At 40.9% G+C, this 27,151-nt stretch overlaps 2 long non-coding RNA genes across 3 annotated transcripts; both read left to right on the top strand.

Annotated features, from left to right (window-relative positions):
- Positions 1-111: 111 nt before the first annotated feature.
- Positions 112-9,362, top strand: LOC116964846. Its single transcript, XR_004408987.2, has 3 exons — positions 112-252; positions 6,486-6,659; positions 9,217-9,362. It is a non-coding gene; the product is annotated as an uncharacterized LOC116964846 (long non-coding RNA).
- Positions 9,363-12,879: 3,517 nt separating this feature from the next.
- LOC116964845 lies at positions 12,880-24,104 on the top strand. Of its 2 annotated transcripts, XR_004408986.2 has the most exons (6): positions 12,880-12,989; positions 13,098-13,174; positions 14,797-14,910; positions 19,167-19,296; positions 19,398-19,458; positions 19,612-24,104. It is a non-coding gene; the product is annotated as an uncharacterized LOC116964845 (long non-coding RNA). The 2 variants fall into 2 exon arrangements; XR_004408985.2 differs by lacking the exon at positions 13,098-13,174.
- Positions 24,105-27,151: the final 3,047 nt, after the last annotated feature.

Below are 27,151 nucleotides of genomic sequence, written 5' to 3' on the forward strand. Positions count from 1 at the left end.
GACGGCAGGCCCGCCCTTCCCGCGCTTTCTACCCCCCCCCCCGCCCTCTAAGTGGGCCGCGCATGCGCGCTGCGAGGGGCGCAGGTACCAGCGGGGAGGCTGAGGGGCGCGGGCGGGAGCCGGCGGGCGGTGAAGGGAGTGCCACGGCCCGGTATCGCGGTCTTCCGTGCTCCCTGCCCGGCTGCGGGCAGCAGAACGCTGAGGGCGAACTGCTCCAAGGACGAGGAGGCGGCGGTGTTCGTCCGTGCGCTGGTCAGTCCTGAGGGACGGCGCCGTCCTGGGGCATGAGGAGGTTTTAAACCAGTTTCTGAGGGAAAGGCGTAAGGGCGCGGCTGCGGGACAGCCAGAGGGTCGGGGGCAGGCTGGCAGCCGCTCAGCTGCTAATTGGGGCCAGAAGGGTAAAACCAGTGGGAGAAATGGGGCGGGCGGAGAAGGTAAGAAAGAGCCTGCTGTGCCCTAGTCTTACTGACAGGAAGGGGAATTTGGAGATTTGCTCCTGGGATGATTTGTATGGCTGGATAAAATCAATAAAACAGAAAGAATCCTTTTTTGTCATCGAGCTCCTCAGGGACACACACCTGTGGTCCTCCCTTTTGTCTGTGAGAGGGACCTTTCTTGGGCTATGTACTTGTCTCAGTGCAACAATATTGAAAATGTCTCCCTATTACAGTATAATAATAATTAAAAGTGATGAAGCTACAAAACACATCAGGACCCCACTCCAGGCAGAACTGGTAAAAGAATGGGCAAAACCAATGACATGCAAACGAGCAAAAGGAGCTGAGATCCTTGCAGTAGTAAAATAGAGTGGATTTTGAAGAAGGGAAAAAGGTCAGAGGAAAATTTAAGCTTCACTGACAACTTCCCCAAACCCCTCTTTACACCCTTTGGATCTTGCTTTACACAGCTGTAAGGTTACTTGTGTCAACTCTGTGACAACATGTAAGTGTAACCCACTACTGAACATCAACTTGCTGTCTGATCCAGGTCACCCTGCAGCCACTGCGCCTGAGCCAGAGGAGAGGACAGTAAAACATGGCTGGTACAGGAAGGAGTGAGTGGGGCTGCAGGCTGTAATTAGATCTTATTAGGTGACCAACAAAACTGCACGCTTGTTCTCCTTCCACCCCAAGAAATCACCTTCTGTTGATGAAATGCAGAATGTCTTTCAGCATTATGTAATTTGTGAGTCATTTTTCTTGATACTTCTCTTTGGAGTGGTTAACACTGGGAATTGAAGCAATTACCAAATTCTGGTTTTGAGTGCAGCACTCACAGAGGCATCTCTTCAAGGCTCAGATGTCATTAGAATGTTTCTATGTTTCCAGCCAAAACATCAAAAGTGGGTGGCTTCCCACTACCTCTTCATTTACTCTCATTGCCCTGGATATGGTGAAGAGCTTGACATATTTGCATTTCTTTGTTCAGTGTAAGAGCTATCTTTTATTTCTTATATTAGCGTAAATAAAAAGGTATCTCTGCAGATAGGTAGAGCTACTGATTTTTTGCTATGGACTTATTTGCCAACTTTACAAAACAACATTGTTTCTTTACTGTTTTGTATTTATATGCAATCTTGAACTTTGTTAAGGATTTTTGTTCTAGAATAAGAAGCTTCTTTCTTCACTTGTGAAGCACTGTCAAGATGACTACTATGAAACATCTTTTAATGATTTAAATCTCACAGTGGCAAATATGAACAGGCTGAAATAAGAATTTCTAAAATTCCACAACAACTTCACAACCAGGAAATAAAGGCACCCAAGAAGAGGTTGGAGTTGAGCAGACTTCTCTCTTATCCCTCCTCCAGAAGCAGCTTCACTCAGTGAAATGCTGTTTTTAGGCTTGGGCAACCAGCAGTTGGCAGGGCAGTGATGTGATGCTGGAATAACCAGAAATAGTTGGCTGAACTCCAGGGTATAAAAAATAAATCGTGATGAAGACTTTGCTGGTTGTGCAGAAGCAGGTATCATGTATGCCACCCTAAGATGTAGACCTATAAAACACAAGACATGCCCCTAGCTCATTGTCACAACTACTCTGGCAGCTCGTGCATCAAGACCAATATCCAGGTTGTCAGACCTATTGCTTACATGCCACACAACTGACCGGCAGGTGCTGCGTGAGACCGAGCCTCACCACCCATGGACATGCTACATGTGATGTAGAGCCTGGTCTCACTGTGCATCTAATTAATGGTCATCTACTCACACTGGTAGATAGATGGGGAAAGGCTGGTGTGTAGACTAAAAGGTAAAAGAAGAATACCTATCCTTAACGTTTCACTAATCATCATGAGGGGCAGAGCCTGGTAAATGTTTGGAAGAGGAAGGTGGTAGGGTTCCTGAAAAATGAGGAGGATGGTTATGTGAAAGTGCAGCTATTCAGAATTGGAGATGCTTTGAAGCAAGAGGCCACTTGCATAAAAAGCTGTAATCGTTGTGTATATATCAGTGAGTATGTGAAGGAATATAAAACTGTTACCCTTCATGTGGGGATTTTATTATATTGAGAAGTTGGGTGGTTTAATTTTTCTAACAGTGCAATGCAGTTGGATGCTTTCAAGACTGATCACAATGAAGAACTCTGCAGAGATGTTTTCAGTATGTTTTTAATGTCAAAAACAGCTTAATGTCTGAGCAATGGCAAAAACGTTATCAAATATATATGTAAGGCATGAATTGGAATTCCATTAAGAAGTTTAAAATATTATGCAGCACATCATGAAAGCTCACCCTGATGACATACTGTATTTATAAAGTGTTCAAAGGGATGTTTAGCAATATTTTCTCTCTATGCCAGTGGGAAGATTGTAAAATAATTTGTATCTTATTAATGCATAATTAGGGAATTAAAGCCACTAGCTATTAGGTTCTTTCTAGTTCTTTGGCATTTATTTAAAAAGTCATTCCTTTTGTGCAGTTATGCAGCACTGAATAGAAATGAAGCTCTGTAGTGTCTATCTCCACATGCCATCCAAACGGTTCCTTCTCTTTATGGCAGACCCATCATGGATCCCAGAGGCCATATCCCTCCATTGTTTGCTCTGTGAGCAGTTTGTTTCTACAGATCTGGAGCTCAGACTCACCCAGAAGACATGCAAGTCTTCAAGTTCAGTGTGGAGCAATGCTGAACCAAGAGGTGCACAAGCTCTATAAATGGGAAAGCAGCTCATATTGGTGAATTCCCATGAGGTGGAATTGCAAATTACACACCAACTATAATCAGTCCATGCACTAGAGTTTCAGAACAGGTGAGCTCTTGAGGGCAGATAGAAAGGACAAACCAGACAACCAGCCGGGAACAGCACAGCAAGCTTAGCAAATAATGAAAAAAAATCTTCTGAGGCAGGAATTAATCCACATCGACTTTGCTGTGAGTGAACTTTTCCTACTGCTGAGCTAACTTACTTCCCAAGAGGGTTAATTGACACATACTAAATTCCACAGGACTGCATAACAGAAAGTAATGTTTGCAAATAAAAATGTTTTACATATAAATCATCTGACACCTATAAATGTCAAGTGCCGGGCTGGGCGAGCCAAGGACCCAGGCCAAGGAGGAAGAACGTAGCCGACTCAGTATGAGTGATAAAGTGTGCTTCAGTTTATTGATTTTCATTACAGCCTTTTATAATCTTTCTACTAATTATGCCTACTAGTCACTAGCTGATTGGCTTAAGCTCTAAGGGTCGTATTCTCACGGTCCACCTACTTGCAGTTAGCTTACAGCACAAGCTTCTCATAACACTAAGTTTCTCATGCTACTATTTCTAATTCCTCTTGACTTGTTTTCGATACACAACAGTACCGTAACACAATGTTTCTCAGACCACCGTTATCATAACACTGGGTTTCTCAGACCACTATTCCTAATTCCCCTTAACCTGTTTTCGACACACCACGGTACACAGGGCTGAAGCGTCCTTGACATTCCTCAGGTATCAGCAGCTGCGAGCAGCTGCAGGCAAACTCTAGTGGGGCCCAGCATCAGCAGCTAGAGCAGGCTCTGATCATACAATTGCTCGGTGGGCTCAGGACCCTTGTCTCTGAGCCATTCTCCAACAGTCAAGGGTAGCTAAAGTTTATGACTGAAAAGTACGAGTTGGAAATGTCAGTAAAAGTGGAGACAGCCTCTGTAATTTTACTGTAATTACAGGCTCTGGAGGGGCACATTACAGCAAGATGCCTGACCTACAAAACTTGGTGGAGAGAATCCACACAGCTGGCAAGTTCCATTTAGCAGCTTGGTTGGTTGGTTGGTTGTTTTGTAAATGAGATTGTCTCATTAGACTGTAGGAGCATGTGATAAAAACTTCTGAAAATTCATCATCTCAAGGTGTTGATAAATTCTTCCGCTCAGTTATGTGTATTTGCCCTGACATCCATCTTCCCTATTTCTTTTCAGTCTTTTCTGCATCTACTATTGTTTTTAATTAGGAGGTGCAATGGCTTCTTAATCTTTAAAAACTGGAAAAAGTACTCCTAGGAAAAATACTCTTTTGGATCAGAGAACTGAATATTTTTCCTCTGAAGTCCAAACTTAATTCAGTGTCACTTCTCATCTCTTTTTTCCCCTCCTTGAGGATACTGATCTTTATAGTGATTCACCCTGACTAGATGAAGGTATCAGAGGCCACTTTGTTCAAGTAACTTTTACTTTTTAAGCAAAAACTCTTCAGGCAGGATTAACACCACTGAAGAGCAAACCCCAAACGTTTGTTGGCCTAAATACATAACAAACACAGGAGTAGAACTAATGAGCTCACTGCCCTAGGTAAGGTGCCCTGTGGCTCTTTGCTTTTCAGAACATCAGTCAGGTATGGAGGGCCTGACATCCCTTGCTCTGTGGAGCAGAGACGTCCACAATGTTGCTGAGTTTCTGCCTTCTGATCCTGATCTGTTTTTTAGGATTTTCATTAGGATCTTTTTTTAGGACTTTTTACCCGAATTCTCCTCTAATCTTTATGCTGATATTACAATTTCAACAGCTTCACTTCTGTTTTCTATATTTTTCTTATCTGGCAAAGCTTTAGTTCATGTATTTTTTCACACCTTAACAATTTTGTTGATAAGAGTGACTGAAATTCACTCAGCTGTGCTACATCAAACTTGGCATTGGATGAGCGACATAGGAACCCCTTGATGAAAGTCTGCACTGCCTTCTAACTTGCTGTTCCTCCACCAGAGGCATGTCACCTGTACCTCAAAGGAAGCTCACTAAGTAGTCTCTCTATGATGGGAAAATTCAAGCACCCACAACCATGGCCAAGCCTGCTTTACTGCTACAATTATAAACAGACAGCTGTCAACACTGCTGCCTCTCCACGCTTCTTCTCTGCCTCACCAGCTCTAAATGGTGGCTGCTGAATGTCCTACTCTAGCTCTGCCTCTGCTCTAGCTTCTTCCACATGTTTTCGTCAATGCCAAGTCCATGTCCCATGCATTCTGTCTCCCCCAGCTTAGGGCAGGTCCTTGGCTCCCAAATTTGTTGTTCTGCATATAAGACCAGGCTGGTTTTCAAGAATGACAGTGTCTTTCAGCTGTCAAGACTGATGAGCATCAGGCTCTCTGATGGTCCTTCCTAGCTTGCCTCTTCCTCTAGGGAGAGGTTGGTTCCCTCACAAATGATGTGCAGCACAGGTGATGGACATCCTCTGTACAGCCAGGCTTCATAGAGCTGCTGTCCGTATCCTAGCTGCCCACTACAACCAGCCACAAACACAGACACTGTGGACTGGTGGAAGGACAAGAGGACTCACTCTAGTTGGGTAATCTCCCTTCCCTGACTCATTTACTGAGCGAGGAGAAACCCACAGTGGTTAGCAGGTACACAGCAAGGATTGGAGCGATAAGCAGTGTCTCCAAGAGTGCTCTACCCACGGTAGAGTGTGGTCACACTCTAGACGCTCTGGAGCCCTGCTGTCAAAGTGTAGATGAATATTCCTGCAGGAAACCCTTGTAGGAAGTACTTTTAACAGCATTTGTGGCCTCCTACAGGACTCTACTTGCATGTAATGAGCTGATAAGTCACCTCTAGTGGGACAAGAGCCCATGTCCCTTTTCTGCTGACCAGGAGTTGAGGCTACAGCTCCTGCTGCGTTTCCCACTGCAATCTCTTATAATAGGTCAGAGCAACAACAGCTCCTGGTTGGCTTATTCTCCAGGACAACAGCAGAGAGGTAACCAGCAATCACCTACCTTTCAAAAGGAGAAAGGAGTGCATAATGTGTACAAATGTATTGCTGAAACCAGGGCAAGGGGAAACATAGATATCAGGAAACATAAACACACTGAATTTACCTTAAAGTATACACATTTCATTAAAGGTACAATCTCAAGTTTATTTTTCTTAGCTAAAACGGAGATGATTTTCAAGAATGCTGGTTGCTTTCAACTTCCATCAGTGCTGGAGAAATTGCTATGTACTGGATTGTCCAGAAATGAGCCCAACAGGACCCTAAGTTTGAGTTTTTTATTCTGCAGGTACACAGCTCTCACAGTGTCTTGGTTACAGAAGTACTTCTCTGCTAAGCATTCAGCATTGAGAAGAATAGAATGGAGCTGCATTGAAAATCAACAGGACTCAAGGTTTAGACTTTACTGTTTCAAACTCTCAAGTTTGGAAAAAAACCACACAAAGTATCTAGGGCCAAAAAGGTAATAAAATGGGTTAAATATGGATTGAAGTACTGCTCTGTATAGTACAGTTGTATGTGAACAGTGCTGGCTTTAAATATGATCTGTAGTTCTGACTCTAGCATTCCCTGTAAAAAAGGGATACCTGTTTTTTTTTTTCCTCTCTTATAAAGGCATGGGAACAAATTCTTCTGTTAGGTGCTGCTGTATTTCCTTCTAGAGTCAGACTTTGTTTTTCTCAAAAGCTGAAGTGACTGGTAGGATATTTTCAATGTTTACTTCAATGCATCTTATTATCAACTGTTTTATATAGAAAGTATTTCAACTACTTTAGAATCTTAAAACCACCTGAGATAGGGCTGTCTAAGCAGCAGCCACACTGGGGCTGCATTTCCATCTCCAAAGAGCCCCTCAGAAGCCCTGTCATCTAGGTTAGGCCTTGCTGCAAAACCCTCTGCAGACCAACTCAGGCAGATGACGTTAACGTTTCCCGAGCAGGCTTTGCTTCTGGCTAGCACCCCCCTCTTGTGGAGTTTTGCTAAATTACAAGCCAAAACTTCCGTATTTTGTCTCTGTATCAGGGTCTGGTTCACAGGCACGCTGCTGCCTGGGTGCGCTACTTTGCAATATAAAAGGGCCAAAGCCAGACGGGAGGTGATCTCAGTAGAGGAATTTAACTTATCTGCAGTTTAATCAATAATTTCTGTTTACTGGTGTTGGAAAATGGATGAAGAAAAAAAAAAAAACCTGTTGAGGGTAGCATAAGCAATAACTTAAGCAATCAGTTGAACACCTGCAAATTATTATCTGTTGCAGAGGTCCTTCAGCTAGGCAAGCATGATAAACACCACCTGGGAAATGCATAAATGGAGAGGCTCCGTGCGTAAATTGGGAGACTACTAATCAAGAGCCCTTGTCCCTGAAGATTAAGGCCCTCTGAAAAATAATGAACTAGCTGAAGCTAGGCAAGAGATAAGAAAGTGCAGACATAAAGCAAAAAAAGCCAGTTCCAAAGTAGACAAAGTTCAAGAAGGGCTCCTCTCCAAAGACCACCAGAGACCCCCATGGAAGCCCCTCAGAGACTTAATCTGCATGTATAATAAACACGTAAATATGATAATGAGTTTTATGAAATTTTATTAATATGGATTGAAGAGGGAAGACATGGAAAATTACAAACTGACAGTAGCAACAAGGTCTGTTTAGAGGACTGTTTAATGTTGGCTTCAGTATGTAACAAAGTGATACAAGCTTTGGCTATTGTAACATATGGTGGACATGTTAGATGGAATGATTCCCTCATGTCTCCAGCCAAATAAAGTAATGCCTGCTCATTAATGCTAAGCCCAGCGTTAAGGAGTTTTCATTCCTGATATCAGTGACATTGGGACTTCTCAATCTGTGTCAGTAGCTTTTTCTGCTTTTTAGTTTTAACTACTTGATGCAGAATTTTTTTAAAAAACTAATGGGTACTTGGAGGCTCATCTCATGCTTTATATATTTTTAGGGTCACAAGTCTTAGAAGCTCTCTTGACACTTCAGTCAATATGAAATGAGAGACTCTGTTGTGGAAAGAAGCAACTGTGAAAATCACTAAGCATGCATATCCATGATAGTACTGTAAGCAAGAGGTAGTCAAATAGTAATCTTTGGATGTATAAATGAGCAGAGTGAGTAGGAAAACTAAAATTATTTTACTGAGGTATATGGCATTGCTGACAATGATACCAGAATGGCCTGTGGGAATTTGCGTTCCTGAGGGAAAAAAAGATGGCCAAAAGAGCACTACACCTGATTTTTTAGACTGGAGAAAATAAATTTCACCAGAATATTTAAGAAATTAATTGTGTTGAATTTGTCAAATAAATGACTGAGAAGTGACTGAATTAAAGCAGAGAAACACTTTGGGATAAAAAAAATCCTGTGTGCCAGTGGATTCTTTAATCAAGCAGCAGTGGCTGCCAACTGTTCCAGAGTCATTCAAATGAGGAATAAGGTCCAAATGTTTAATGCTGAGTGTGATCAATGCCTGGCACCATTTCCCAGGAGAGATGATAGAGTCACCTCTTTATGTCTGTAAATCAGGTGTCACATTGTACATATTTTAGCCAACCCCAAGCCATGCTTTTATTCAGCACAAGTAATTGGGTTAAATACAGAGGTAGCTGGTTGACACAAGATGGATTGTATTACATGTGACAGTTTAAGTGACTGTGTCTCCTCCTAGAACTTAACTCTATGAATTTGTGTTCTCTCATGGTTTCAAAATCAGCTGTTTACCAGTGTGAGAGGGAAGTAGCGTTAATGAAAGGATTTCTCCTCAAACTCCTGAGATACTCTGTGAGCATCTATAAAATACCAAGGGATACTAATTATATTAAATATTAGGAAAAATCCCAAATACAAAACCTAAGTACCTGAGTGTAGCAGAAACACTTGTAAAGGTCAGATTTGATGGTAGAAGCAGAGTAGCAGGTGAACATCACAGCATCCTATTTGAAAATGCTAGCTGGCAACCTTAAAGCAAAATGCAGCTTTGCCTCTCAGAGAGAAAAATGAATTTTTTTCTTCTTGATAGCTGACATAATGGAATGAAGATGAGTACGACTCTACCAGTGGAATGATTGGGAAAAGGAAGGGACAGCTGCTTCCGTGAGCAAGTACCAGAGCTGAGCTTGTAAAGAGAACTCCCAAACATATGGTAAATGCAAGAAGACAAGAAAAAACAAGGCAAGTCTGCAGCAAATGCATCACAGGGGCAAAGAAGAGCCTAGAAAAAGGGGACGTCTTCCATTTTATTGTCTATAGTAGTTCCCTTTGACTAACGTCTGTCTTCCATTTACTCTTTATTGCTGCAGTCTGGGCTTGGATATGAAGAATCATAGAATCATAGAGTGGTTTGGGTTGGAAGGGACCTTAAAGATCATGTAGTCCAACCTCCCTGCCATGAGCAGGGACATCTTTAATTGGATCAGGTTACTCAAAGCCCCATCCAGCCTGACTTTGAACACTTCTAATGATGAGGCATCCACAACTTCTCTGGAAAACCCGTTCCAGCGTCTCACCACCCTCATCATAAAAATTTTCTTCCTTATGTCTAATTTGAATTTACCCTCTTTTAGTTTAAAACTATTGTCCCTTGTCCTGTCACTACAGCCCTCATAAAAAGACTTTCTCCGTCTTTCTTATAAGCCCCCTTTAAGTATTGAAAGACTGCAATAAGGTCTCCCAAGAGTGTTCTCCAGGCTGAATCACCCCAACTCTCTCAGCCTTTCCTCATAAGAGAGGTGCTCCAGCCCTCTGACCATTTTTGTGGCGTTCCTATGGATCTGCTTCAACAGGTCCATGTCTTTCTTGAACTGGAGGCCCCAGAGCTGAATGCAGTACTCGGGTGGAGTCTCACAAGAGCAGAGTAGAGGAGGAGAATCGCCTCCCTTGACCCGCTGGCCACACTTCTCTTGATGCAGCCCAGGAGACACTTGACTTTCTGGGCTGCAAACGCACATTGCCAGGTCATGTTGAGCTTCTTGTCATCCAACACCCGCAAGTCCTTCTCCTCAGGGCTGATCTCAATCCATTCTCCAATCAGTCTGTATCTGTGCATGGGATTGCCTCAACCCATGTGCAGGACCTTGCACTTGGCCTTGTTGAGCTTCATGAGGTTTGCACAGACCCACCTCTCCAGCCTGTCAGGGTCCCTCGGGATGGCATCCCTTCCCTCCGGTGTGTCAACCACACAGTTTGGTGTCACTGGCAAACTTGCTGAGGGTGCACTCAGTCCCACTGCCCATGTCACCAGCTAAGATGTTAAGTGGTGCCAGTCCCAACACTGACCCCTGAGGAATGCCACTTGTCACTGCCCTCCACTTGGACATTGAGCCGTTGACCGCAACTCTTTGAGTGCGAACATCCAGCCAATTCCTTGTCCACTGAGTGGTCCATCTGTCAAATCCATGTCTCTCCAATTCAGAGCCAAGGATGTCGTGTTGTAGGTCCCTACCAACTGAAACATTCTATTTTATTTTTGATTTTTTTTTTTTATATTTTGTTACCCACAACGCCTCTAGTCCTGTTGGCTGGTGACTAGGATGCTTCAAGAGTGAAATCAAGCAATGTGTTGCTGGACAACAGCTTCTGTGCCAATGCTGAAGTGCTTCTACTAAACATAGGGATCATCAACACGAGCCTTATCCTTTGCTGTTTACCAGAGGGCCTAACACAGGCATCAGAAGGGACTGAGAGAGGGGCTCAGGTGCTCTGACAGGAGAGCCAGCAGTAGTAGGACTGGACAAGCAGGGATCACAGAGCCTGTTCCTTGGGGAAGCAGACACAGGATGCTCCCTGCTGCCCAAGCAACCCATCCTCCTATGCAGAGTGCCTGCTGCACTGCTGGCTGAGCTCTCCCTGTGGTCTTGGTTGTTCCTCAGTCTTGCCAGGCCTTAATCAGCTGTTTTACTCACAGCCTGAACACAGACCGTGTTCTGGCATTTGAGGATTCCTGGTCTATAATTAACAAATAGTCTTTAGCAATGCAAATATTCCTGGAAGATCTGGTCTGAGAAAACAGTGCTGGGACTTTACTGAGAGAGTAACAAAGATAAAAACATGGTCATTAGAGTCAAGTGAGGTCTGTCCATTAACTTCCCCTGTGTGGGACACCAGCAGGCATTCCTGCTATTTGGAGCCAGAGCCAAAGAGAAGGTCCTGGAGAAGTCCTGATTTCACATTCAAAACCATGCAAGGGTTTGCAATGACAAGCAGGCCATGCAAGGAGTGTGTGAATTAGGGGGCAGTTCTGCTCTGAAAGAAGTCATTAGCTAAGGTCAAAATGTTTTTGGCCACATTCATGCTACTGTGCTATGAAGAAAAAGTTAACTATACAAATAAGGGTATTTCTTGGCTCCTCTATGTCTTGTTCCCATTTACACGTGATGGGCTAAATAGTTAAAGATTAATTAATACCTTTTACAGAACTGATTTCACCCACAAACTTCGGCTTCTCTGGCTCATTTTTTCCGTATGTTTTTCCTCACAGATCAGACTGAACATTTTTTCTCAAGTTTGTCTTGTCCAATGACATTTCTTGGATGAAGTTTCCACTTCTCTGACAGCAGCAGAACTGTACTCAATGCTTGAACACAATCTGATGGCAGATTAAAATTGATGGTAGATTCAGCTCACCCCACATATGTGTGTCATCTTGCCGTGGGATAAGTAAATGGCAAATAAAGCAGCTTTTGGACCACCGCAGCTTTCACGCTACTGTAATAAGGCAAGTTGTGTTTGGGGTTAGTTCACTTTCAGAGTTTAAATTTAAAACACAGTGGCATTAGCTCTGCCTTAAAGATTTGGCAGACAGCCAGAGATAGAACAATTTCAGCCAACCAGATTTAATCTGTCACTGTGTATGTGTCAGAAACCTAAAGGTGAATCTGCAGCTGCAAGAAAATCGTTTTAATCTGATTTATTGTTACCTATGAAAACTTTGTATCAGTCTTTATTTTCTGAAGTAAATGGATGTTTCGTTTATTAGTTTCACACAGTTTGAATTTTTCTGTCTATAAATAAACCATACGTGTATACACACAAGTATGTATTTGCCTTCAAAAAAAAATTTCTTTCGGTATCTCGCAAGTGTCAAGTAGTCATAAATGTCAAGAATTCAGAAATTTGTTTCCCTAAAATTTTCTTTTGCATTCCCAATTAGCTCTGTAGAAGTTCCCGTTATGTAAAGTCCTGCCTTTGCTGTAGCAGTACCAAACGTGATTGAGATTTCTACTCCATTTTCAGACTTTCTGCTGATTCTCATTTCTTTCCCAAATCTTTTCAGTTTCTTTTGCTTGTCTGCTGTGTTCAGATTTGCCTTCTTTAAAGATCAGTTTGAACAATTCTCCTTTCAATCTTGTATTATTGTGAATAATCACACATATTGTTCTTCAGTATTTGAGAAAAAACAGAAATGTAATTTGATATTTTAGTTTACTTTGTGACCATCACAGAGTAAAATGCTAACTAAAAGTCAACCCTTCAAAGTATTTCAAGGTCTACTGAAGAGTTTTGCATTTGAAATGTTATTGACTAGTGTTGCCCTTTTCGCTCAAGTGGATCATCAAATTACAAGGCCTTGAAAGGATTTTTTTTTCTACTTGAATAAAAACTGCTGATGCATATCAGATATGTTCTTAGTATAATCATGTTTATTTGCAAAAAATGTGCATAAATCCTGTTTCTGTGTAGGCAGAAGCAGCAAACATTGGTAGGAAGTTTCATCGCCTGTAGAAGTGGGTGTGTGTGACCCCAGGGTCTGGACCCAGAAAGACCATATTTCAGCTTCTTCTAGAGATCACACCAGTAAGTCTTTCCTCTGCCTTTCTCTTGTTACTGCTCATAACTTACAGACCATACCCCATTGTCTATTTTTTCTAACTGCTGAAACCTTTCTGAATTTATCTTCCTTAGCTCTGGCTATGCATGTTCGTCTTCAATTGAAAACAGATCTGGACTGAGGGACTATTCGAGCTGATCTTCTCAGGGAGGTAGTCTGGAACTTCTGATTCATTAAATTCAAAACAGCATGGAGAAGACACTATTTGATACTAAATTATTAATTTTATAATCACAAATTAATATTATCCAGAACCTTCCTTTTGTATTCACAGCAGTCTTTTGATAAAACTTGTGTTGGAGAGGTCAGATTACAAAAATACTCATCGTATGTTTTGGTAAACATTTCAGAAAGGACAAAAAATTCAGTTTGTGGTTCCTACATAAATCCAAAAGCTGCCCCTGGAAAGACAACCTTTTAATCAGACTTTTAAATGCTTTTCTGACTGGCAGTCCTTTTAAGCCTTCACTGCAAAATTAAAGCAAGTGTTACAGCACTTTATGAGACAATAGAGTAGCTGGCAGATCCCAACAATTTCATCACCATACATCAGACCTGAATAATGAAACATGCACAGGCAGTAAGAGTGTGCTGGCATGGGTAGTTCGAATCAGAAAGCAAACAAGTGGGAGAAAAATAAGAAGTAAATACAAGGAGAAATTAGGCATTCAGAAAGTCTCACGTAAGTTAGTAAGCTTCCCAACCTTTTAATTTTGGGGCTTTCAAAAAATTGCAGATGATATAGGGAAAAAAATCCAAGTTGTTCCATAAGAATCTTTATCAGTTTTTATTCCAGCTGTCAAATTAGCTCAGTCTTAGCTGCAAAAATGGTAACACTGTCAGTGTGGAAATAGTAGAAACCAAAATCCAATTTTGAAAGTTCCTGGAAGATTCTGCATCATAACAACCAAGTGACTCAGCCTTTTCTTGCTGTATAGAAGCAACCTGAAAATTGTCTGAAGATGGCAGAACCAACTGAAGAAGGTCAGCTCCCACAAGGACTTCACTTGCCTTTGATTCTCACCCTCAACGTGAGACAGATAAACAGCAGTGGGCAGAGCTGTAACAAGGTTGAATGCATCTTGGATAAAATCCCAAGGTGGTGACCCTTCCCAGGAGTGGGAACTAACACTCTCTGGCTTTAATATCTGTGATGGAGAGCAGTGTTAGTATGTGCCAGGAGGCGTGCATGTGAGCAGGAAGCACTGCACTTCATTATATGGTGATGTTTGTGCATGTAGGGCTGCTGCTCATCACACGCCAGGGCTCAGGAAGATATTGGTACAGCTTGGCCCCTCTTCCTACACATTTGTGCTGTGAAGCTCTTCTCATCCCCGGAGACCCAAGTCAGGTGTCTCCTGTGAGCCACTTCTGCAGTGGTCCTTCAGTAAGTGATCCGGAGGTTTTGGAGATGCTGACTATTCAATTAAATTGTCAGATAAAGCCCGGCTGCTACTTACTACATTCGTGGCTGTCCTGAACCATTGGCATTTTTCTAGCTAGTCTGAGGTTTATTGTAGCAGAAACTGGGAGACCTTCCCTTATGATCGGAATTGAAGCGCTCACTTTAGATAAGGTTTCAGCCTCTTATTTTTCTTATTTTTAACACTGCCTGACCAAACGGGACAGTTGATGACTTCAAAAAACTGTTTTCCCCGGATGAAACTCCAAAGAACCACCCTGAAATACGCCTTTTATACCTCATTGTATCTACCTCCTTTGCTCAAGCATTTCCCTTTTCATATTTTGTTAACACTGCAGTGTCCCCTGCAGGCCCTGACGAATGTAACTTTGCATTTGGCCCAGCTCTGATTGGGGAGTTTGACCAACCTACCTCCAGAGGTCCTTCCAAACTAAATTATTGTACGGCTCGTGATTTTTCAGCAGGTAAGAATCATACTCAGTTGCATTTCTATCTCTTTTACTTCAGCAGTTATTATCTCACCAATGTGATTATCCTCTTATTCCATCTTAACCTTGCGTGTGCTCACTGACACAAATTTTAGTCCACAAGGTGAACTTAAGAAAAATATCATGTGTTTTCTTTGCTAATCAGCAAATAAGATCACTATGACTTTCCCAGATAATTGGGTCCCTTATGAATGTTAATATATGTTCAATAATTAATGTCAAGCAGCCTTCCCAGGCTGAAACTTTCCTGCTTGTATTTCTGCAGAGCTTTTAAAGAACAGTGAGAAAAAAATCTCCAGTTGAGTAACAGAAGCAACAGCACAGTTCCCACTAAATTTGACAGGCTTTTGATTATACTGTGAACAAAAACTGTGTACGAAAAAGATGCAATACAGAACAAGTCATAGGTAACTTCACGGCTAAATACTATTCTTGAGCTGTTGCTGGAAGAATCAATGGATTTTTATGTCTGCCAAATTTAATAAATAAAATTCATGTAACTTGCATTTTTAAGTACCCCCTGCTAAAGTTCTGGCTGAGCATTTATAAGGAGCTAAAAGGAGGAGGTCTTCTCTACAGCTTAGTAATAAGGCTTCCATGAACAAAAAAGGGCTAGGAGGCAAGGGAAAAGGAAGATCTTTCTTGCAGTCATTCATGAAAGATTAATCATCTAGTTACAAGACTTCATCAATTAGAACTTTACTGTAACTCCTCTTTTCTAAGCATTTGCACTTGCGGTTCTGATTCTGCACATACTGAGGTGTAGTTCTCTTGGGAAGAACTCCTTTGACAGAATGAAGGTCATTAGCCCTTTCAAAGGATATCCAGGCATTGACCATTTACCTAAATGCTCAGGGTAATTACTTGACTGCCCGGGTAAGTCACCCAGGATGTGGGTCACCAAAATCCAGGTACCATTATTCTGGAGAAGGTTTAAGTCCAGAGCTCCCTTCTCTTTTCTGTTACTCCACCCATCTGCTGCAGGCTATTCTGGTCCCCTGTGGAAATTCTGATTTGTATGGCATACCTGAATATATATCAGGAGAAGGAAAGCAAATGAGTATGATACTACAATATGGTCATTAGAGCATTCAAGAAGTGGGTGTTGTGCCCAACTTGCTAGTATTTAAGCATTTTATGGAAAACAGAGTTTAGAACTTTTTCCCTGAATAGCTGGGTGATATAGCACTTACCTAGCCACTTCCAATGTCCTGGGATAAAAATCAGAGAAAAGGAAGAAAACCCAGGTCTAGGTGAATGCTTCACTTCTGAGCTATTATAGAAAAAAGGCAGACTCTTTCAGCCATGGCTGTATCGAGTTGCATATCAGCATATACATCATACCAAATCCTGCGGGTGAAATAGGAGGGGCAAAAAAATGAACCTTGGTGAGGTTTCTGTCTAAATTCAAAGTATCTGGGTACTGTAATGACATAGATGTTGGTAGCAATGCACAATAAACATCTTCAGGTTTTGTCAACATCTAAGTAACCGTCACTAATTTTCTCTTTTTTTAAAAAAATACTTATTTATTTATTACAGCCATTAGCACATATAATTTCGGTCAAAACCACCTAAAACTACATAGAATCATTTGAATCCCAGTTATGTAACTTCAACATTCTGTAATGTCTTAAAAATGTACAGAATTGAGTCATAATAAACCAAGAGTAATAATTTCTCAGATACTTCCCAAAAGAGAAATTAGGAACCTCAGTGAAGAAAAATTCATAAGTCAAGAAATACACAAAGGTAATACTTGCACAACTCTGAAGTGTTGAATTTTCCCTGAAAGAACTGCCAAAAGAATGGAAAGAATCTTATTGAATCTAGCTGTCAGATAACTTAGGTTTTTTTCTCTTCTTTAACGAAGACATTCAACATGTGAAAAGCTTTAGCCCAATCTGCCCTACCCTGCACAACCAGTGTAAAATCTGGGATCTAGAAGTACAGCATTCTCAGGCAGATAATACATCTGCCTCTGATACCACATTCCAGTATTGCAGCTGTATAGTCATGCTGTCCTTTTACTAAAATACTTTTATTTATTCCTCGTAATTATATGAGAGAACCGCACAAACACGCATTCATTTTCCAAGAAACCTGAAGATACATCATGAACAATTAAAGACAGTCCTTGGCTAGAAGGGAAGATGATTTATACAGCATACAAACACACAAAGAGCAGAAAGAGAGTGAAAACAAGAAAATCATCCCTTTAGCCAATTAGGACAGCACTGATAGTTTGCTCATCTCTAAATTATTTTATTCACAGAAGTGAATCCTTGGGAAGGTTTGAGTGTAACAGAGAGGTGCCTGGTGAATAGCTTTGGGAATAGTATTGTAAATACACCTGCTAAATAGTATCAGCAGTAAGAGAGAGCTAAATTTAAATATCAAAGACATTAAAATTGACACACACTGGCTGCTGGCCAGAGAGCTAAGGAAAGCTGTGTTGTTGGGTTTGTTTTTTAATGAGTTCCTTTTCTGGATCTCAGTGAGCTTGGTAGCAAGCTGTCTGTCAGGATGTAGCACTACAGAGACGGTGAGATGCGAAACCGATATGTGGAAGATCAGCAGTAGATAAGTATTTTAATGGTATTTGGCACAGAGGTAATAATTACATCCACATCAGCAGAAGAGGTCACCCAAGGACAGAAAACTGAGGATGGAGGGGAAGAGGCATCAGGAAGTTTTGAGGGGGCTACACTTTGAGGTGGGAGGAAAAGCTTTGGGGACAGACGCTAGAGAGAAAAAGAACATAAAAAAGTCATGATGTCCAATGTGACAAGGTATCAAAGGACAAGCATTTAATAGTAGTGTCAAGGGCAACAGATATATCAGAGAGGATGAGGATAATGTGCAGGCTTGAACCTTGGTTAGGAAGTAGACTTTCAGTGACATTACTAGGAGAACATCTGCGGAGGGGAGCTGGCAGGAAGAGATCGAAACTGGTCTGGGACTCCAGATCACAGCCATCTTTTTTATTTCCTTATTGCCACCACAGTCAGTTTGTTCATCCACTTCTTTTTTGTAAGAGTGTTAGACAGTGAGAACTCTAGGACAAGGTGTTCCAGTTTTATTCTTTTGGATAGCACCAAAGGCCAGAGATGTGAAGGGATGCATAATGGCCCAGGAAGACGGTTTTTTCTTAGAGAAAATTAAATCAACGGGGTAACTGAAGGGTTAATGCACTGAGCAGGGGAATAAGGCAGGAATGACACAGTCAGCAACATAGGAAGGGAAAAAACAAAAGATGTTGATTATCATATTAAATTGAGGTTAGTAGGCCCAATTAACATTTGTTACCTTTGCTGGGTTTGTTTATGAAACCTGTAACATTACTACAGAAAGTTGCATGTTAATTTAAAAGAAATAAAGAAACACAGATAATATCTTTTATTGCTAAAATCAAAGCAGTCACTGGCTTATCTTGATAAGGCCTTGCTGAAGCAGGATGGCATCTTATCCACAGACAGCAAGCTGAAGAAACCTCTCAGGAACCACTCCCTTAAGTATGCCTTCCTATGCCTTATTTTATTTCGTTTGCATATCATTTTCTAAGCACTTCTTAATTGATTAACATATTTCTAAATACATTAGGATATAGCTAATACTGGCTATGCAAATTAATTTAATCAAAGTACAACTCGCAGCTCATCTGCAATACATTGAATTTATGTCAGGTTTCTTAGGCCTGCCTTTCCCTGCTTGCACTCCTGCAAAGCTAAATTCAGCAGTAGGGAAGGACAGAGGGTAAAATGATTTCTAGGGGCTCCCTGTATACTTCCTAACAGGGTGCAGCACATCTTATCTCCCAGCCTCTCCTTCCTTGGGGCCAGCATCTCACAAAACAGCAGCAAGTATCAAACTGAGTAGGCAAGAATGGCCAGACGAGCCCATGCCAATAATGCTGCTCAGAGACCTTGAACCTTCATCTGACTTACTTCTCAGTACTCCCTGCTGCAAAATGGGCATAATTTTACTAATCTGATTTGCAAAACTGCGATGTTTTCATTAGCTTATATGCACTAAGTGTCTGGAAGTAACTCTTGGCTTGTATAAATGAGAAAGGGAATATTTATAAAAAGAGAGAGAACACAAAGGCAATACAGATCTCGGAAGATCTGTTCAGAACAAGAACTTGCTCTCAGATTAAATAGGTGAAGTTTGTTTAAAAAGGCTTTGTGGTATGAAAGACTGACACCCAATCTTCTCATTGTGCCTTGCAGGAGCTACTACAGGAGCCTTCAGCATGTAGGAACAAGCCAGCAGCTGCCCCGCACTGGGGCAGGCTCCCAGGACACCTTCAGCCATGCCAGAGGAAACCCCGAGTAGGGTTACTGATGTGATTAACGCCAGGTACCTTTACAAGCAGCCCTATGGCAGAGTCCGAGCCTCAGTTATCCATGCCCCAAATAAGCTCAGCCAAAATCAATTTCCTCTGTTCCTGCTCCATGCAGCGTTTTGAAGTCCAAACCATTCGCACGAGAGAATTTCTACTTCAGAAGTGCCTCCTACCAGGTAAATGGTTGCTTTGCACCAAGTAAAAGGCCGTGGCTAATCATACATATGTTTAGGAAGGCCTTTCCCAACTCAGCGAGCCGGTATACATCAATTCTTAACTAACGTGAACTCATTCATTTACACCACCCTTTAATACTCTAATCTTGGCAGGCTCTGCATCAGAAACTTGGATCCTGCAGCCTACCGACCACACAGGTGCCTTATTATTGTGAGTGGGATTTCAGGGAGAAGTGGCTTGCAAAACGTTTTCTCCAATCTCACCGAGCGGGTATCACAAGGCAGGAATCTTAAAGGTTTTCCTTAGAAAGTGATTGGACAGTTTTTTTTTCTGCCTTCCCCAGCACTAGTCTGCCCATTGAACTCCCATGTATTGGGATTTCACAGCAAAGTAGTGCTTTTGGGGGTCTGTGTGTCAGAACACTCTTATGTCAGAGGACAAAGAAATTGCCAGGACCAGTGGAGGCATTAGAGAAGGGAACAGGATGGAGTTTTCATAGCTGCACAAACCAGTGCTAAAAGAAAATTACACAAGCATTGCACAAGGGAGGCTTCACTGGAAGTGTTGCCTCCGGCTCACATTCCTTTTAAGCTGTTATAAAACTTTAAATATAATTAATAAATAACCAGGCCTCTCAAGTAGAGATGAGTCCAAAGCTCTGCCCGCTGCATGAACCGAGTTTGTTATTTCAGCTCTTGATATAAAAGTACAGCATATCACCATGAGCTATAATGAGACTCTCAGCTGTAGGCTTGCCAGTTGAGGTCAGCCAGACTGGCCAGGCTGCATTACTGCTGCAGAGGAAACACAAACCCAGGCGGCTTAAATAGGTGGGGTAGGCTAAATCAGAGACCTAATTCCAAGGCAGGGTGAAGGTACCACCTGCAAACTGCTGTTTGGATCCAGGGTAAAGATGACCATGTCTTCTCCTTGCTACTAACCCACCTGACTTCAGGGAGCTTTCCTCCTTCTCCTCTCCCTTCCCCTTACAACATCAGCAGTGGCTGAGGGCTCTGTGCTTGCAGGGCTGGGAGATCAGTGTGGCACTTGCAGCCTTCACCTCAGTGTCCTGCGATAACAGAAAGGAGGGCCAGGGTGGCAGGAAGATCAAGGAGTCACTGCAGTGAAGGAAAAAACCTCCACCTCTTAGCTGTGAGACCTGACAGAGTCTTCACCTCTCCCACTGTGTCCTCCAGGCAGTTCTCTAAGGGCAAACATTTTGACAATAATCTTCCCCCTCTTCCTTTTGTTTATCAGCCTTTACAAAGCTATTGGTTGGCTCTAGAATGAAAACTTTCTCTAATTCTTTAAGTACGTAAAGAAAATTTTTTAGAGCCATGTTACATTTGGGTACTTTTATCCACTCACATTCATTACTAAACTATTAGACATCTCTTCTCTGAGATACTGGTTGCAATTTGTTTATTGGTATGACCTGGATTATGGTGTCCCTTTGGCCACTGCTGTGAAATACTAATCCCAAACTTAAAACCTGCTTTTCTAATGTAACAGGCTGTTTAATGGGCCAAACTGGTCCTGGTGAAGGATGTATGACTAGATACAAATACATGAGAGTATAAAAAGACTACTGTTTTTATTTGCTAATTAAGAATGCTAATAAATAATTATCATCTATTTCAGTCAGGAATTTATTGGGTTTTTTATGTTTCTAAAAATCAGATCACCTTTATCTAAGGGCATAAATAATGGATTTAAGAGTGCAGCTTCTGACAGCTTTGAAAACATTAGCTATGGTTGCTGGTCTGTAGCTGAGACAACATTGACTCAACAATTCCCAGAGCTGGGAAAATCTCTCTGGGTGTCAAATACCACACAGAAGGTTAAAGAGTGAATATAATAATTGCTTACTTTATATGGTAGTATTTTTCCTCGTAAGTACAGACTAAAAAAGTCAATGTATGAGAAGAAATAAGCACTGAGTACCAAATACTCAGCAGGTTACAAGTAGAGATGAAGAACAGGAATATCACTATAGCTTTAAAAAATGTTTGGCTGTTGTGAAATAATAATTAATATCAGGTCATGGTTAGACTTGTAAATTAATGATGCATGACAAATTGCAGCTCAAAATTGATCCAAGGAGTGCATTAAAATTAACTGTAAAACATTTTCCAGGATTATCACAGAAATTAAAGCCCACAGAGTACATTTGATGGCTAATTTGTGACCTTTGGTCAATGAGCCATGATTTCAAGACTAACTCTTGTAGAAATATATTCTTATAATAAATTAATCTAATATTTTACCACATGTAAAATGGTGTAAGACAATCTTACAATCTACAAAGAACTTACTTGCACTTTGGCTTTGAACTTGGAAATGTATGTATACAAAAAGAATCCATTAAATTTCAAATTTTACCTAAGAATAAGATACAGTAAAAGTCAAGAAGATTAGAGAAAGAAGAGTCAGGAAAAATAAGCAGGGTTTGTACCAAGGATGATGGTGTAGTTACTCAGCTAATGCATTTACGTATCATGAGACAATGGTCTTGGTGGTGGTTGCAGATTTTCCCCATCTTCAATACAGATATGATTTAAGCGTCATTGACTCATATCCTGGGACAGAAGGAAGAAGAACAGAGACTGAGGTTGGAATAGTAACGAAGAGGACGCTGGCTTAGGAGCTTCTTGTACTTCTCAAAACAATATTCTCTTAAAATCTGTCTACATCTGTAGCATCCAGTATGATGGATTTTTTTCCAAAAAAATTTTGCTGCATAGCTATATCCTATGAATGGTATAAAATTGCCTTATCTGCTATTGTCTCTGTTTAATAAGAAGCTCTGTGAATCTTGGATGACCACAGAGAACATTTCAGAAACACTCTATACAGGTTTTGTAACATCACTGATGCTCCTTATTGTGTCCAGAAAAGATAAAAGAAAATATTGCTCTGCTCTTTCTAAAACAAAAAAAAAAAAAAACAAAAAAAAACACCAAAAAACCCCAACAAATTACAGATTTCGCACCCAAGCTAAAAAAAAAAAAAAAAAAAAAAAAAAAAAAGAGACACCCTTAAGACCATATACAGTAATTCTTTATCAACAATATTCTTCATGGGAATACACTGACGTACTTTTGAGGAGATGGGAAAAGTTTGCCCCTTTCTTCTACATGTCTGCTAGCAACCTCTTGCTGCCCTTCCCTTAGAGCATCTAAACTACAAGACAAGTTGTGTAAGCTCTGGAAGGTTTCTGCTAGCCATGTTTCCAACCAGAAGTTGCAGTTACAGGTGTTCATTAAGTGAGCACAGCAACTGGATCAGGACTTTCAGGCAATGTAGGGAGATGACCTGAGTGTAGAGCTTGACTGGTGTTTCCGAGCAGGCCCAGAAAGCAGAACTTTAATTTGCTGGGAAAATTCATGAGTGGAAGTTCAGATGTCTACAGAATTCATATGTCTGTAGTGCTAAGTGAATTTTTTGAGATTTGTGTATTTTGAAGTTAGTACCCAAACACCACCTAAATCTAACTTAAGGCATTTATGGCCCTTCACCAATCCAACCCAATGGCCTCAGAGAGATTTAGAAGAAAGACCATAAACCAGGCAAACTTCAACATCTATATTATACAGATATTGCATGTGTCAAAAAATATTTCAGAAACTCGATATTTCCAGTTCTAGATCAGTTGCCCTCACATCTCACAACTGATATTATTGTGATCTGCCTGCAAAAGGCAGGACACCAAATGCATTTCTGTGGGATTTTTCATGTTTCACCCACGAGACTATAAGCTTCTGATTAAATGATCCCTAAAGGAGAAAGGAGGAAGAGGCAGTAAACCATTACATTCAGTTTCACACAGAGGCAGAAAATAAATGAAAATACAGTTGCCGTGTTCTTCTAGCATTTCTTAAAAATTACTTGTGTGGAAGAAAACAATATATACACTTTCAAAAATGCCAGAACATAATCCTGATGATTCTTTCTGAAGGCAGTTAGATGCTGAAGAGTGGCTGTAAAAATGTTTACAGTATACATTTTCTTTCACACATTATTTGAACATAAAACATAGTTCCCCCATATTGTTCCTGAAAGTCTGAACTTGCAATGTCGAAGATGTTGGGTTTCAGTGGACAAACTTCCGTTATAGTATTAGAATAATTTGAAAGGATGGTCCACAAGGATTATTTTTCTCTTTTTGCACTTGTGTCTATAATGTTGTACCTTAAAAAAAAAAAAAACAAAACATTAAATGACAGTAGTCTGCAACAGTGCAAGGGACAGAAAATGGATCAGGGAAGGGAGAGACAAGGATTTTCTTCCCACTGACCTCTTAGCTGGCAGAGTGTGTCCTTCACTTCTCTGTCTACCAGCTTCCTAATTGTTTTCCCATAGTATTGATTTCCATTTAAATGTGCTTTATGATCTGAGCATACCAGTGAAACACACTTCATAAGAGCAAGATCATATCCTTTGATAACTCGTGATATCACTCATGCGTTTTAACTTTGGTGCCTACGCGAGCAGGTGTTTTATCATTCTTAGGAACAAGCTTCATGATTAGAATTCATTCACTATGTGCATGTCACAAATAACACAAAAGCCCCTTCTTCTACTTAACATCTCGATTCTGTTCACTACATAATAAATACTGTTATGGATAGTGCTACCAAATCAAGGAAGTTTGTTTGGTTTTGTTTTGTTTTTTTTTTTCTCCTGTAAATCATCACAGATATTGAAACTGAGTTGTACAGGTATTCTGGCTGTTCAGACATAGAAATGTATTTAATTACAAAGACTTTTTTTCCCCTCCTCCACTTACAAAAAAGAAATAATACAATAAAATGGGAAGAAAAAAGAGGTTTATCCACCTTATGTTATACCTAATATCAAAAAAGGAGATGATGTAACCTCAGGCATTTCCACTCACACCTCAGCTGTTGATCAACTACCAAACACAGAAGACTGGTTTTGATACACCAAGAAGCTGAGCCAACACTGCAATCTTTTATGAGAGCACCTGATCTCCCTGGTTAATTAGAGACACTTGAAATTGATTCTGTCCAAAGACCAGCAACAGCTGGTATGTTCAAGCCTGTGTCAAGCAGCTCTGGTGTACATAATTGCCACAACTGAGATCTGACAAACCCCCTTAAAAAAAAAAAAAAAAAAAAAAAAAAAAGAGTCTGTAAGGTATCAGGGCTTTTAGAGCTGTTGCAGTAATGTGCTGTTCTAGTGGACCATCTGAGTGTTACTGGGAATAGTGCAAAAACAGCAATAGTAATTTATGAAGAAAAAAACCATAGCTGCCCTGATGAGACGTCACTACCTAGAAGAGCATGTTTTGCTCTGTAGCTACTCAGCAAAGCTGTTTCTCTTCTGTGTTGCCTTGCACCTTTTAACTTGGAGCAAACTGTCATCCTGTCCTTGGTATGTCTATAAGAAAAACAAAGAAAAAACTTCTTTATTCCTTTCCCTCCACGCTCCTTCAGTGTCTGTACTGTCTGTGCTGTGTTACTACCTAATCTTGCCTATTGCTGGTTATTCGGATAATGTAGGTATTTACAGGTTGTCATTACAGAGGTATGAGATTAGATATTGTAAAGACTTAACTTTTCTTATACTTTCAAATACTGATTTATAGCAGCCTTATTTTATTCTGCTGCTGATTAGCCTTTGATGAGATCTGGTAGCAGTGTTGCTTACATAACCTACCTGAACCCTCTTGCCTTTGCTTTGAGATTTGCCTGTGTTGTTGAGAGAAGAATTAGGCCTGTTATTTATTTGTTCCCAAAATACGGTATAACTTCTCATGTCTTAGAACTAAAAGAAACAGCACAAGAAGATGTGAGATTTCTAAACCGTAAGAATTTGCTCAAAGGCAAATAAATTCATTTTAATTCTGGCTTGGGTTACTACTTCCTTTTGTTGTTTGTATCAGCCCAAAACGCTAACTACTTCTGTGATTCCATGTATCTGTACATGAAAATGCAAAAAATTCACTAGCGTAACTGTGCTTGTAGTTAAGGGGACGTATAAAGTCATTTACCTCAAAATATCTTTAGCCACTTTTTTATTTATATCTATCTTAGAATGCAGCTGTTGTAACTATTAAGATATCTGTTCATAGTGAAGAACTGTGTGAAGAGTATAATTATGTGTTCATCGTTAACCCAGATCTTAACTCTAAGGAAAAAAGATTCTTTATATAAGAAATAGAGGAACAAAAAAGACTAGTGGGTCTATTCTATTAAAGCCCAATCCATTCAGAAAACATTTCCCTGCGGTCAGAATCTAATTGCTTTCTGAATAACCATTATGTATTCGCCTTTGCCCACTGGGCCATTCCAAACGTGACATTCCTTAGAGGGGAAAAAATGACATCCAGCTGTCTGGTTTGAATTTCTATTTTGCTAGCATATACCGGTATTGCATCCAAGAAGCTGTATTAGAAGAAAATTGAGTTACAAATGCAGCAATTCTGAAGAGAAGCATTAGAATTAAATTTGCCATGTTACCTTATTTTATACACTTTCTATGTGTTATGATACAGGCTTTTATTGTGTGATTACATGCTGTATTTTCCATATGATGCTTGCTTTGTTCAGTCCAAAATAGGGATGATGTCTGCTGAATGATCAGCTTTAACAGTTTCACTGTGCAGCTTCAGACCATGTTCCAGTGGGTTCTGTTTAACAGTACACCAAAGTCACCAATGTTAATTTCCTAACAGGCTCTTCTGTGGTTCTCAGAACTATCATGGATATTATTTAATTAATTTTCATACCTTTCTGGAGATAAGTATAGTTCCTTGTTTTGCTAAGGCAGAGCTGAAGCCCAGATGAGCAAATATCAAAGATATCCTATTGTTTTGGATTTCCATTCTGAGGCCACGAGAACACTAACTTTCTTTGGATTGCTTTACATGTGCTGTAGATAAGCACATATTACCACAGAGAAAACCTGGAGATAAGCTGAAAAGAAGTAAATTGTTCTTCCAGTACAGCCCCATCACAACTGCTTTTCTTTGCAGAGCCCCGTTCTGTCTGAACCCTTCCATCTGCTGTCTTGTCACCTAAATATTGTTTTCCTTGACTGTCAAGGTCAAGTCACCCCACTGGTGTTCTGGTCTTCCTCTGCTCAGTCTCCTCTAATCCAACATCACAGAATACATCCGAAGTAATTGCCAGGACAAGGCATGCTGCTAGCAGTGTGGGGAAGGGAAGTATCCCAGTGTCAAGACTGCAGTTGTGGCAGTCTTTGAAGACCCCGATGTTTTGGTGGCAGCTGGCATCATTTGTACGGGAGGCATGAGATGGACATGAAACACCAGCAAAAACAGCAAATATAAAGTGAAGAGGTGACTGGTGGATGTGTCAGACCAGGAGTGGTGCCAGAAGGAAGCAAGGAGCTGCCATGTTTGGGTTTATTTTGTTTTGTACTAGCAGTCTGAGCCTTAGTGAAGCAGCAGCAATAGAGGGGAGCAGGTAGGCAGGCGGTAACAGCAGCAATCCCAGTGGTAAGTAGATATGGCTAAGGCAGCAGCAACTGTGTTGTGACCCTGGAGCCACACGTGGCTTTCCAGCAGTTCGTATGAAACTCCTGTAACGTCATGGTGTCTAGGGCCAGCACTAACTTGCTGCTGATCATGGACTGCATCTATGGGAGAAAGGAAGTCTTCAGCTTCTGAGGTTGGTATCATCAGATCATCCAGAGGCCAGCTAG

This window comes from Tyto alba, unplaced genomic scaffold, assembly GCF_018691265.1.
Source record: "Tyto alba isolate M040663 unplaced genomic scaffold, T.alba_DEE_v4.0 Super-Scaffold_9, whole genome shotgun sequence".
NCBI lineage: Eukaryota > Metazoa > Chordata > Aves > Strigiformes > Tytonidae > Tyto > Tyto alba.